The following is a 15,650-nucleotide window of genomic DNA, read 5'->3' as shown; positions in this document are numbered from 1 at the left end:
CCATTTTATCACAGGAAAGATTAGCCTCTAGAATGGAACCTAGGTAGGTGACCTCATCCTTCCTGGTGATAACAATGTCACCCACTTTTATAGTGAAATCATTGACTTTCTTAAGGTTGATGTGGGACCCAAACAGGATGGATTCTGTTTTACCCAAGTGTATGGATAGCTTGTTGTCAGCGAGCCAGGTGCAAGTTCTACAGAGTTCAGCACAGAGGATTTTCTCCACCTGTGACTTGTCCTTGTGTGATACCAGCAGGGCCGAGTCATCCGCAAACAAGAACAATTCACAGTCGCATGCCGATGACATGCGACCTGTATCAGGTTTTTTCATGTCAGCGTGAACACTGCAATTCCGAATTTTTCATATAGCCTTTTTCGTATGCGGATATAAATCAGACCAGGGGTGTCAAACTCATTTTAGTTCGGTGGGCCACATGGAGAAAAATCTACTCCCAAGTGGGCCGGACTGGTAAAATCACGGCAAGATGACTTAAAAATAAAGACATAATCACGTTTCATCAAACATATATTAACATTGTTGCCCTAGGGTAAACTGGGTATAACACATGGCACACTGACAAAGCTTGACCTATTGTTACTATAACAATCTACATTAATGTAGGTTGCCTCTCTTTCTTCCCCATCATTTTTCTGTATTCTTTCGTATCTCAAGTTATAATTACATATATGTATTGTTGCATTTGAACAACTGTATTGTTGATAATAAAGGTAAATTATTGGTATTGTTCATTATCAATAGCGCTATTTCTATTGGTATTTATATTGCTTCATTTGTAGTGTAATAATGCTCATTGTCATGTTTTGCTAACTGCTTATTTGCTATCACTTTTACCATCATATTTGTACATGTCGTATTTGCTGATGTTGCTCTATTGTTGTTGTTGTGTTTGCTGTTGTTGTTTTTGTCTCTCTGTCTAATCCCTCTCTTGTCCCCACAATTTCCCCCTCTGTATTCTGTTTTTTTCTCTTTCTATCCCCTCCTGCTCCGACCCAGCTGCACCAAATGATAATATAAATACATTTAATAAAGTCAAATATAAATAAGGCAACAAGAGAAGTATCCTACACTTCTCTTTTTGTAAAGTAAATCTGAACAGCCGATATGGGCATCTACTTCAACTATATGATTTGCCTGAGAAGCTGGACAGGACAAAAAAAAAAAGTTAAAAAAAAAAAATAATAATAAAGACAACCTGTGATTGTTTTCTTTGTTTAAAAATAGAACAAGCACATTCTGAAAATGTACAAATCATAATGTTGTTTTTTTTTTTTTTACACTTACATGTTGCGGTTATTAGTATTCTATCTTTATTTGTCGTTAATTATACTTTCTGAAAAGTCAATTGATGACCTCATTGATACAATGTACAACATCAGTTTGTATCAGGGGTGTCAAACTCATTTTAGACCGAGGGCCACAACTCTAGAAAAATCTACTCCCAAGTGGGCCGAGCTGATAAACACACGGCACGATAACTTGTTTAAAAATAGAACAAGCACATTCTGAAAATGTACAAATCATAATGTTTTTTTTGTTTTTTTTTACACTTACATGTTGCGGTTATTAGTATTCTTTCATTATTTGTCGTTAATTATGCTTTCTGAATAAATTATGTGACAATGTTCATCAGTCAACTCATTGGTGTTAATTTTCAATTTATCAAGATAAAAAAATAATATCAAAATCAAATTACAGTATGTAATTTATTGAATTGAAGTGAATTACATTTATATAGCGCTTTTCTCTAGTGACTCAAAGCGCTTTTACATAGTGAAACCCAATATCTAAGTTACATTTAAACCAGTGTGGGTGGCACTGGGAGCAGGTGGGTAAAGTGTCTTGCCCAAAGACACAACGGCAGAGACTAGGATGGCGAAAGCGGGGATCGAACCTGGAACCTTCAAGTTGCTGGCACAGCCACTCTACCAACCGAGCTATACCCCCCAATTTATGTAGTTTGATCATTTTCCTCGACTGGTGCACTAACATCCATCCATACATTTTCTACCGCTTGTCCCGTTCGGGGTACACGGGGGGTGCCGGAACCTATCTCAGCTGCATTCGGGCGGAAGGCGGTGTACACCCTGGACAAGTCGCCACCTCATCGCAGGGCCAACACAGATAGACAGACAACATTCACACTCACATTCACACACTAGGGCCAATTTAATGTTGCCAATCAACCTATCTACTAACATCATGTGTTTTTTTTCTTTTTTTACATCCATCCATCCATCCATCTTCTTCCGCTTATCCGATGTCGGGTCGCGGGGGCAGCAGCCTAAGCAGGGAAGCCCAGACTTCCCTCTCCCCAGCCACTTCGTCCAGCTCATCCCGGGGGGATCCTGAGGCGTTCCCAGGCCAACTGGTAGAGATAGTCTTCCCACTATGGACTGCACTTTCACAATATTATGCTAGACCCACTCGACGTCCATTGCATCCGGTCTCCCCTAGAGGGGGGGGGGGGTCACCCACATCTGCGGTCCTCTCCAAGGTTTCTCGTAGTCATTCACATTGACATCCTACTGGTTTGTGAGTTTTTCCTTGCCTTTTTGTGGGCTCTGAACCGAGGATGTCGTCCTGGCTTGTGCAGCCCTTTGAGACACTTGTGATTTAGGGCTATATAAATAAACATTGATTGATTGATTGATTGAACGTGTCCTGGGTCTTCCCCATGGCCTCCTACTGGTCGGACGTGCCCGAAACACCTTCTTATTTTTTTTTCTACATATGTAGCATAATCTACAAAGATACAAAGAATTGCTATTGCAACATCTAGTGAACACATTTAGAACAGGAGTTTCTTTTATTCAAAAATTTCGGCTCATTTTTATACTTAGCTAACTCAACCCGCGGGCCAGATCAAACCTGTTCCGGCCCGCGGGTTGTACGTTTGACACCACTGAATCAGACATATATGCAATACGTCCTCAACAGTGTTGGGTTAGTTACTGAAAACCAGTAACTAGTTACAGTTACTAGTTACTTTATTTCAAAAGTAACTCAGTTACTAACTCAGTTACATACACCAAAAAGTAATGCGTTACTGTGAAAAGTAACTATTTAGTTACTTCTTTTTTTTCCCTTTTTTTTTTTAAGGCTCCCATTAATGCCCTTTTAGCCTTCATTTCAGTACTGTTATTGCACTGGAGAATAATACAATCTGTTGATCAACTTCACATGCATTTGCATCACTGAACTCAGAAAGCAATGTGGTCTACATACAACACACGAAGACAAAGATATGTTTCAAAGGGCCAATTTATTTCAGGCCAGAACAAATTGACAAAACTATTCTAAATAGCTGCAACATAATGGCACTTTAACTTTAACTTTAAGTAGATAGGATCTTTGATCCAAGACACAACTTACATTTAATTAAAATGTTATTTTCATTGTGCTCGACAAAAGAAAAGTATTGAGAATGTCTCCATGTAAAGAAACTCGACTTCTGGCTTCACCATGATGTCTTGTTAGTTGTTATGAGAGTAGCGTTTGTGTGTGTGTGTGTGTGTGTGTGTGTGTGTGTGTGTGTGTGGCCCTTTAAGATATGACAGCATGTGAGGTGAGTGACGTCAGTGAGTGAGTGGGCGAGAGAGGTGAGGGACCTGCGAGAGTGAGTGCGTGCAGGTGCTCGAACTTGGTGGATGGCTACGTGCAATAAAGTCACAAAGTTGCAACAAACAGCCGGCCTCGTCATTCACCCTCAGCTGTAAAGACCCACTTCCGGGTAAAGTGAAGGTTGTTAGCCCCGAAGTACATAGGCCCTGGAAGAATGTCTCCCCTGCGCCCCTCAACTACGGTCTGGGAGCCCACCCACACAAAGCACGCCTTTTCTTTTCCACCGCAGCGCTCCAATAAAATACACTCAGATCTTCTGTTTCTAGCCGATACTACATAAAAAATAACGTAAAATAACGCAGTAACGCATCATGTAGTAACGGTAACTGAGTTACTGAATATAAAAAATAACACGTTAGATTACTAGTTACCACCGAAACTAACGGTGTTACAGTAACGCGTTACTTTGTAACACTAGTCCTCAATGTGAATGCTCCCGCTCTCAGGTCGCATTAATCTGACCAGAACGTCACCAAAAAGCGATAAGCATCATATTTACTCGCCAAAAGAGACAGTTACAAAATAAATAGTCGACAACAACGCAGAAAACAGGTGAATATGTTTTAGGAACTCACGTGAAAGTTTTGCCACTCCTGTCTCCGACCGCTCGACCACAGACACATTCTTCGAAGCAAATCATCCCGTAAAACTGCGAGAGCCAAAATACTTGTCCTTTTCCTTCTTAACCTTCCGCCCGCAATAAATCGCTTCAGAAAATGTTGAGTTTAATTGCACAAAATCCTTGAAATTGCCACACATGCGCCAGTACTGAGGCCGACTAGAGTGGAAGCCATATTTACTTCCGTGAACAGTGCAGTGTGTGCCACGTCCTGACGTCATGTCAGCATGCGAGTCAGATTGCATTCACATTAGAATTAGAAATCACTTTTTTTTTTCTTGTAATGTGAATGGCCACTAAAAAGATAGGATTTCACAAAAAAAATCTGAATTGGACACCTGACCTGCAGTATGAACGTAGCCTAAATGTACACAACAAACTTCTCTCTTTCCTCAACTCTCATTAAAAGGAAAACTTTAGAACAATTGGACGGCTTCCTGGTACGTGTTGTACTTATCATGTGTACGATTACGCTACTAAAACACGTCTGTTCTTTTGTTTTTGTAATATTTGTACCCAACACAAGACATCACGTTGGATCAACAGCACAATTCAATTAATGGCATCAAAGTACAGTGACTGTTCCTTAAAATAGCAATCTAATTGATTCGATACGGCTCTGGTTTGCCTGCAACTATCATTGCCATGGCAACATCGGCACATCCAGAAACCTCTCTTGTTTTGTTAGTGCCAATATCCGTGCTAATGTTAGTACTACCAACCAAAATAAGTGAATCTAAAGACATGATATACAACAGAGGTGGGTTCTGTTCATTAACTTCTGATCATGCTGTTATTCAGATATTGCATTGACATTATCTACTAAATTAAGTACAACTTAAAGACGATGCTAAATAAAGCAAATCATATTTTTAATAGGTATTGTTTTTACATCTCTTTACACTTCTGCTCCTGAAATGCAGCACACAAAAGAAGGAATTCGTCAAAACGTGCACCCCTACTGAGGTTCCTGTGTTATCGTTTTTCGGACAAATACACCACATAGTTGCACCACAATAAACCCCTAAAGATAATAATAAAACCCTAAAAAGTTTGACCCCATAAGTCGGATTGACTTGAAATTCTTCACACCGGTCAATAAGTTTTAATACATTTTAGGGTATTTGGCCTAATCAGAACATTTGGTACACGTGTTAAGAGGACTGACAGACACACATCTGTAAAAGTTTTAGCAGGATTGGTGGACAAACACAGGTACCTGACCATTAATTGCCTGATATTTTGACTATTGTCATACGTTGAAGAGTTCTGTAACTCATTCAAAACTTCACCCAGATTAAATTGTAATCAACTTTGATTGCTCACAATGGCATACAAATACAACCACACTTTACAAGTTTAGTCATATAACACAATTACTCCCTCAATGTTGTTTTTTAGGTGTAATTGAGAAAACTACAAGAAAGGCTTATGGCTGTTCAACAAAGACCACATTTTAGAAACTGAAAAAGAACATTGTTTTTACTTCCATCTGAATTGCTAAAAATGGTCTATGTCTTTGAAAACCAAAAACATACATGTTGAGCGTAGGCATGCGTGAGTATATCACAACTAAATAAATCAACAATAGCAAACTAAAGCACTGTGTTATTTGTGTTTAGAACACTTTACTAGCAAAGTGCACATTTACTTCACCTCTACTGAGTCAATGAAGAGCCTATGCATACATAAGTCAAACGTTATATCCAAAATACCTATATGAAAGATACTCATAGACAGATGAGACTATAGAAGCATTTGGTATGAATGTGTTTCTTGACAAATCGACATTGCTAACTATTGGACTGGCATACACACAGGTGTAGCACATAATTCTGGGCCCCCATACACAAGACTTTTGAAGGGCCACCCATCCTACCCTAATCCCAACATTACGGCACACACTTTAGATGTATACCGTAATGAATCAACACCAGTAGTTAATACTATGATCAGTGTTAATTACAAAACTAAATGTGGGATGTAAATAATAATGTGCGTGTGTGCGTGTGTTTGTAGTCCTGAGTTCAATCCCAGGCTCGGGATCTTTTTGTGTGGAGTTTGCATGTTCTCCCCGTGACTGCGTGGGTTCCCTCCGGGTACTCTGGCTTCCTCCCACCTCCAAAAACATGCACCTGGGGATAGGTTGATTGGCAACACTAAAATTGACCTTAGTGTGTGGATGTGAGTGTGAATGTTCTCTGTCTATCTGTGTTGGCCCTGTGATGAGGTGGCGACTTGTCCAGAGTGTACCCCGCCTTCCGCCCGAATGAAGCTGAGATAGGCTCCAGTACCCCACGCGACCCCGAAAAGGACAAGCGGTAGAAAATGGATGGATGGATGGATGGATGGTAGTAAAATTCCTGCAGGCTGAAATGTGACCATTTCTACTGACACAGATGACAGCAAATGATAAAAATTTTATTTTACTAGTTTGAAAGTAATCATTGAGAATTTGTGCTTTCTTGTCTGACGTTATGTCACTTTTTACAGTCGGCATGTTTGTACGCACTAAATTAGTCCGATTTTTTCCCAATAATAAAGTTTCTTCTATTTTCACACCAACACGAAAAGTTGTAGTTTTCATGCTCTTATCTCTAATGTGGCTATTGGAGATATGCAGTGTGCCTCTCGTACACTCGGGGGGGGGGGGGGGTGGGGGGGGGGGGGCGATTGTGATCATTTCAGCTTGTTATCTTTGTGGTAATGTAAATACAGTAGAAGAAGAGAATGCTCACATGCTAATAAGCGAGCACTAGTAACATTCAAGCTCCGGATATAACAGATAACTACTTTCCACTGCTGTGGAAATGTGTTGACCAAGTATGGTTTGCATTCACTTGTGTGTGTGAAAAGCCGTAGATATTATGTGACTGGGCCGGCACGCAAAGGCAGTGCCTTTAAGATTTATTGGCGCTCTATACTTCTCCCTACGTCCGTGTACCACTCCGTACAGCGGCATTTTCAAAAGTCATACATTTTACTTTTTGAAACAGATACCGATAATTTCCGATATTACATTTTAAAGCATTTATCTGCCGATAATTTTACATTAACATTAATGACGTTTTTATAACTTACATGTTTAAATGAAATCTTCAAACATTACAAAAGCCATGTGTTTTGGGCCCCGTTACAACATCCTCACTTACCCCTCCACTTTAATACCTCTGGGCATACATTTTACATTGTTTCTGGGTTGTTGTTTTTTTTTTTTTTTTTTTTTTGCAGTTCTTAATGAATGATGATTGTGTGTTTGTTTTAACAGCTTTTTGTTGACATAAGCGCCGATCTACATTTCTGCCAGTGGGTGCACGGTGTGTGTGTATTAGTGTTGTCCCGATACTAATATTTTGGTACCGGTACCAAAAGTATTCCGGTACTTTTCGGTACTTTTCTAAATAAAAAGGACCATAAAAAATTTCATTATTGGCTTTATTTTAACAAAAACATCTTAGGGTACATTAAACATATGTTTATTTTTACAATTTTGTCCTTAAATAAAATAGTGAACATTCAAGACAACTTGTCTTTTAGTAGTAAGTACCGTAGTTTTCGAACTATAAGTCGCAGTTTTTTTCATAGTTTGGCCGGGCTCCAGTGCGACTTATATATGTTTTTTTCCTTTTTTATTATGCATTTTCGACAGGTGCGACTTATACTCCGGTGCGGCTTATACTCCGAAAAATACGGTAAACAAATAAACGAGTCCTAATTTGTCTTCTGACATATGCAGTAACATGTTGTATCATTTATCTTTCTATTATTATGTCAACATTATGAGGGACAAACTGTAAAAAATAATTATTCATCTACTTGTTCATTTAGTGTTAATATATGCTTACTTTCTCTTTTAACATGTTTTATCTACACTTCTGTTAAAATGTAATAATCACTTATTCTTCTGTTGTTTGATACTTTACATTAGTTTTGGATGATACCCCAGATTTGGGTATGAATCCAATACCAAGTCGTTACAGGATCATACATTGGTCATATTCAAAGTCCTCATGTGTCCAGGGACATATTTCCCGAGTTTATAAACAAAATATACATTTTTAAAAAACCAAAGAAGATTTTGTGATGTTAAAAAAATATTGTACGTGCTATCATTACAGTGGATGTTAGGTGTAGATCCACCAATGGCGTTTGTTTATATTGTAGCGTCCCCAAGAGTTGGTGCTGCAGGGAATTCTGGGAATTTGTTCCGTAGTGTTTATGTTGTGTTGCGGTGCAAATACTCTCCCGAAATGTGTTTGTCATTGTTTGTTTAGTGTGGTGTCACTATATGGCACATGTTTATGACAGTGTTAGCATTGTTCATACTGCCACTCTTAGTGTTTAATGTATGGCTGTTGACTAAGTATGCTTTATTTTAACAAAAAAATCTTACGGTACATTAAACATGTGTTTATAATTACAATTTTGTCCTTAAATAAAATAGTGAACATTCAAGACAACTTGTCTTTTAGTAGCAAGTAAACAAATAAACGAGTCCTAATTTGTCTTCTGACATATGCAGTAAGATGTTGTATCATTTATCATTCTATTATTTTGTCAACATTATGAGGGACAAACTGCAAAAAATAATTATTAATCTACTTGTTCATTTACTGTTAATATCTGCTTACTTTCTCTTCTAACATGTTCTATCTACACTTCTGTTAAAATGTAATAATCACTTATTCTTCTGTTGTTTGATACTTTACATTAGTTTTGGATGATACCCCAAATTTGGGTATGAATTCGATACCAAGTCGTTACAGGATCATACATTGGTCATATTCAAAGTCCTCATGTGTCCATGGACATATTTCCTGAGTTTATAAACAAAATATACATTTTTAAAAAACCAAAGAAGATTTTGTGATGTTAAAAAATATTGTACGTGCTATCATTACAGTGGATGTTAGGTGTAGATCCACCAATGGCGATTGTTTATATTGTAGCGTCCCCAAGAGTTGGAGCTGCAGGGAATTCTGGGAATTTGTTCCGTAGTGTTTACGTTGTGTTGCGGTGCAAATATTCTCCCGAAATGTGTTTGTCATTGTTGTTTAGTATGTAATATGGCACATGTTTATGACAGTGTTAGCATTGTTCATACTGCCACCCTTAGTGTGACATGTATGGCTGTTGACTAAGAATGCATTTCATTCGCTCGTGTGTAGTGTGTACAAGGTCAAGATGATTGTGTCATAAGTTGAATGAAATCTTGGCTAGACTTTGTTAATTATAGACTATGATTTGTGACTTATATAGAACGGACCAAACTCGCCACTAAATTAACAACAACAACATTGATTCATCAAAAATTATTTTAAAGATTGAAAGTTGGCATCAATCAAGCTCGGCATTGTACGTGGGTGCTCGGGCCCCTATGCTCCAAGATGAATTTGTGCAAAGTAGTGCGTGCTCTCAGATTACTCACAATCATTTACCATATTTTAATCATCTTAATGGAATTTTGAACCTATCACAGTCCATGTTACCACATTAGCAGGAAATGGCTTATACTTAGAAAATTATATGACCCATTAGCTTGCATTTTGCCCCGTCTTTTTTCTCCCCCCGAGCTTGAAAACATTGAATCTCATTGAAGTCCACATCAGTCAATTATTGTTTTGATGCCAGCTCGGGCCGAGGAAACAAGTGGAGTCATTTGGAGGAAGAAACGATGCCTGCGAGGCACACTTATTGCCCCATCAGTAGTGATAGCCGTTTCTCAGTCGACGCGTTTATCCTTGGCCATTATGGTATGCTGAGTTGCTTGTGGCGTCCATTGTTTAATGATCTCCTTGGGCTCTGGGAGTAAACTACTGCCGTAATCAGAAGGGTAAACTCAGCTATATTTCAATTTGGGAAGCCGCTCTTCCGTTCAGAGAGGCCGCTCTGAGACGATAAATAATAGGACTATTTAAGCCTATGCCACCGGCTGCCATGACACCTACCCAAACACACACACACACACACACGCACACACTCACACACATAAAAGTCGGCCCATAACAATTCATGTCCCCTCCATAAATCTGCCGCACTAAAAGCTGGTGATTAGCGACATCATTTAGCCTCTAAAACCCAAACAGCGACACTGTTTCCTTCCCTCTTTTAGGGAGAAGATGGAGAGATGCACAGATGGCAAACTGGCTGGAGGGGAATGAACTGTGGCTGGATTACTAATGTAGATGTTGAATTAAAAAAAACATTTTTGACTTCCAACTCTGCAGGAACAAGGATTTTTTGTGGGCAGTCATGTTTTTGACCTTGACCACTGTTGAAGCTATAAAATCCTTGAAAAAATGTACCATTTCTGTGGTGACGAAGTGCAAATGAGATCAAAGGGCATTAGTTGAAGTTAGCACCATTCCACAAAATTGGTGCAATTTGCATCATCAGGAAATAAAATGGATCCATAAACCAGGTATATTCAAATGGAGGCCCACGGGTCACATTTGGCCCGCCAAAGCTTTTAATTTGGCCCGAAATACACCCAACAGGCTCAATGAAACCATTAAAAACAGGGTTGCTCATGAATGCAGTACTCCCACCACCCTGCAGGGGGCAACAGCGAAGGATATGTGTCAAAATAAAGCAGCAATGGGTGAGTAGAAGAAGATGGCACTAGCGAACCTGAAAAAAATTAAAATAAATCACAAAAATCTGACCTTTTAACAGCGACACAATCGCTGGCTTTGATGTAATTTTGTATTCGTTCATAGCCGTGTTGTTTTTGGCTGTTTAACTCTGGCAATCAAAAGTAGCGCTGAATATGACCAGCAGATGGCGATAAAGCTAAGATATAGGTTTTTAATTGTGTTAACCCACATGGGTGCACTGTTTGCTGTGTGTATTAACACTAAACACTAACACTAAAATTTACAACATAAAGTAGCAAGAAACACGCCAATAATGAATAAAGCAAAACATGTTCTACACCAAAAATCACTTCATATTCTTTACTGCTTACTAGTGTTGCCATATCTGAGTTATTGTGCAGAAATATGGGGAACCAACTACAAATGTGCGCTTCATTCACTAACTGTGTTACAAAAAAGATCAACTAGAATAATACATAATGTTAGATATAGAGAACATACAAACCCTTTATTTATTAAATCAAAAATATTGAAATTCAACGATTTGGTGCATTTGCAAACAGCTAAAATTATGTACAAAGCAAACTATAACCTGCTACCCAAGAATGTACAACAATTCTCCTCAACAAAAGAGGAGAAATATAACCTTAGAGGAAAATCTAATCTAAAATATGTGTATGCTCAAACAACTGTTAAAACTTTTAGCATATCAGTATGTGGAATTAAATTATAGAGTGGATTAACCAAAGAACTCAAACAAAGCACCAATATGATTCAGTTTAAGAGACTGTTCAAACTACAAGTGCTCACAAAGTACACAGAACAAGAATCATGATGAACATCTTGAACCTTTTTTTCTTTTTTTATTGAGACAAATATTATTTATGTATTTAATATCTGTTTGCTTACTATGGTATGTTATTTATTTATTATTTATTTGTTCACTGTTCTGTTACAGAGAACAAGGGCATTGGATAAAATAGCTATGGTATGAAAAGGGGTCGGATTAAATAAACTCTGCTTCTTCCTACTCCTTTTCGGACGTGCTGTAATGAAACAACTGGAAATGTGTGATGCATTATTGTATCGTATGCATGTTCGAAATAAACTAACAATGAACTGAAACTGAACCTTTTATTTTATGTATGTAACATACACAATATACAAAATATATTGTACTTTTGTAATATTTATATTTTCAGTCTTACAAACCTAAATAAAGGAAGACGTATAAAGAAATAAAACTGAGGAAGAAAAATAATTCAAAAGAAGCAACATCAGTCATCAACTAATCTTAGCTTCTGTTTCTTCATGCTGTTAACTATCTGTCTAGCTGCACACGCTGGAAAGGAGTGGCGAGGGCAGAATAACGGATTTACTGACAGTGCATTGTGAAAGCTAATGTGTTTATTTTGTAAAAATGTAAACGCAGTCTCAAAGGAATATAACCTGCGGAGGCACTTTCTAAAGAAACATCAACATTTTGATGTCCGACCCTGAGACCTTGGGCTCTTGAAACTGCGGCCCTCTCCAGTATGTAGTTAAATAGCCCTGCCATACATGATACAAGATAAAATGTGAAGAAAAAAAAAATAACTGATTTGATTTCATATAGATGACATTAACATTTTAAAGATGAATTTGAGTTACCTTTAAAAGCAAAAATAATTTAAATAGAATTACAAAAATAGAAACAATATATGTAAAAATTTAAATATAATTTAAATCTTTCAGAAATGTGACATATTTTTATATATTTGTATTACTCCTAATCACAACTATACTATACACACACATTTAGTTCAAATTCCCACTACAGTTATGACCCTACAGGTTTTCACTCAGTCCTGTTACCCTAATTCATTACCTTCTCTGAGTCACATGTTGCTGAAAGTTTTTTTGTTTTTTTTCTTCTGTATATTTGATAGTTAAACTATACAATATGACTGTGGGGTTTAAAATCTCAACATTGTCCTGTTACCTTTTTTACTTTTGGTTGTTCTTTGTAGTTAGTTTTTTAATCATTGTTTTGTGAGTATGCTATTAGAATAATTGTAATGTGGCTATATTTCATGTATTTGTTCATTTTATGCTTAATATTTACTCTTGCTACTTTCAGTCCTGAAAGGAGCAAGTAACGAGTTATCTTCAGTTAATTTAATAATTTGAGGGACGGCGTGGCGCAGTGGAAGAATGGCCGTGCGCGACCCGAGGGTCCCTGGTTCAATCCCCACCTAGTACCAACCTCGTCATGTCTGTTGTGTCCTGAGCAAGACACTTCACCCTTGCTCCTGATGGGTGCTGGTTAGCGCCTTGCATGGCAGCTCCCTCCATCAGTGTGTGAATGTGTGCGTGAATGGGTAAATGTGGAAGTAGTGTCAAAGCGCTTTGAGTACCTTGAAGGTAGAAAAGCGCTATACAAGTACAACCCATTTATCATTTATCATTATAATTAATCATTTAAAGATGTTTTTGTATTGCACCTTACAACGGCATAATGGTGCCCAATGTGCTTAATAGGACAAACAAGTTAAAATCAGGAATGAACAGGGTAAAAAATAAAAAATAAAAAATGCATGCATATTAAAACAGGGTAGGAACCTTGTCAAAAATAAATAAAGTTGCCTAAGATGGGACAATACTCATGTTCAATATATTATCAGATCTAGAGTTGAACCATGACAGTAATTTAAATTTTTTTGAGAGGGTTTCAACGAGCAAATGGCACAAATTGGGTGGAATGGCCCTGCAAATACATGTATTTATAATATAGGTATTATGGTCACTATCACTATAATGAGTGCAATATGCATCTATTTGCACTAAATAGCTCAATATTTGCTGCTTTAAGAGCACATATGCACTCACTGCACAATTAATTAGGTATGCCAGCTATTGATTGCACACCTATTGATTTAAGGGTTGTATTAAGAAAGGTAAACATAGATATTAAAATATGTTCTAAATGTTTAATATTGTATTTGTGTTGCTTTTAAAAAGTACTTTTTTACAAACAAAACAATATAAAGTGACACCACCAGCTGTCATATGTTACAATTAGTGAAAAACAGAATACAAAAATAAATACCTATATTTTTCACAACAAATTTCTTTTTCAACAAAAGCTGCATTAGATGACTTGCTTTCATGGGTGCCACCATATGATGGTTTTTGTATTTTCTGACTTATAAATGCATTTTACTTGTATTAAACAATGCCATAGCATCAAATCATGCTTTTTGGCGTGAGCTTTTTTTGGATGCCTCTGCCAGCGGGGTTTTGCAGTCTGGCTACGTTGGGACATCAGAGCGAGGTGGAAGCTCGTATTTGGACATTTATTTGAGAAGCTCATTCCCCTCTGCTTCAGGCCATGAAACACACAAAAAGTAAAGTATTGTTTTCATATAATCTTGGCATGTGCATAATAATGCCCACATGCATCATGTAGTGACAATGATTTTTTTTATGTACCCTCTGAGTATGCAGATGGTAATGATGTGCTGATCGATAGTGAAATATTGATACTGCCGATACCAGATCTTAATGCTGTATTATCTACTCTCAAATCAAAACATCAATACTTTTGATACTTTAGTATCAAGGGCTGCATTCTGAAAAGTCAAAGTATGCGGAGCCATATTAATTATTATTTTATTTAAAATATGCTAAAAACAGATATTGTGTCAGCTTTGTATTATAGGGTTACTAAGCATCCATCCATCCATCCATTTTCTACTGATTGTCCCTTTCAGTGTCGTGGGGGAGTAGGCGGAGTACACCCTGGACAAGTCGCCACCTCATCGAATATTATTATTAATTATTAGTGAGAACTTTTTCTCATAACATATCAATTTTGTTGTTCTTTTCGTATTACATTTTTACTGTTGTTTTTTTTCCCATGTAAGAATAGTATAAAGATAATAATAATAATAACACAATTGTGTAACTGCATAACCTAGTGTGTCAAAAATTCTGCCCGTACAAAATTGTAGATGTTCAGTTACTAATTTAAGTATTTATTATGGTTGTTTTAATTTTTCAAATAAATTAATTCATAAGTTAGTATTTATTTTGAGAGCTTGTAATATTTTAGATCATGCTGTCTTTTTCCACCAAGGGTCGCATGTACTGTACATTTTGATTTGTTTTGTTTTTTTAAATGCTACAAACGGATATTATATATATATTGAAAGACACAACTTTGAGCTATAGGTGACTAATTATATTATTGTTAATTATTAGTTTAAAAATGTTGGCTTTTTCTCATTACATTCTGAATGTTTACTCTTTTTTCTGACATGTATACTGTTGTTTATTTTTCCCTTTTTCATCTAATAGTAGCTCTTTTTAATGAATTATTTTAATAATTTTATTATTTTACATATTTCCTTTTTTTTTTACGGTTTGCAACACCATTTTTGTGTACTTGTTAGGACTTTGTTTTGTTATTCACGCCACTATCTCAATACACTTCAGAATTTAAAATAAATACATAACTCTGTATTGTATTCTTTATGCTATGAGATATATTATTATTTGAAATATGGTATTATCATTATTTTTAACAGACGCATTAGGTATATTTTTACAAAGTATCGGTATTGGCTTGGTATCGCTGATACCAGCCTGAATTTCACTCTGTATCAGATCGTAAAGAAAATCAGTGCTATTGCACCTCACTAGCAGGTGTTGTGATGTTGTACCTGGGTCAATCTATATCAATCAATCAATCAATGTTTACTTATATAGCCCTTATATATATGTATAATGTTTATGACATTTTTATTTT

Source organism: Nerophis lumbriciformis, linkage group LG33 (assembly GCF_033978685.3).
Source record: "Nerophis lumbriciformis linkage group LG33, RoL_Nlum_v2.1, whole genome shotgun sequence".
Classification (NCBI taxonomy): Eukaryota; Metazoa; Chordata; class Actinopteri; order Syngnathiformes; family Syngnathidae; genus Nerophis; species Nerophis lumbriciformis.
The sequence above is the reverse complement of the archived record's forward strand: the minus strand, read 5'-3'. Positions refer to the sequence as shown.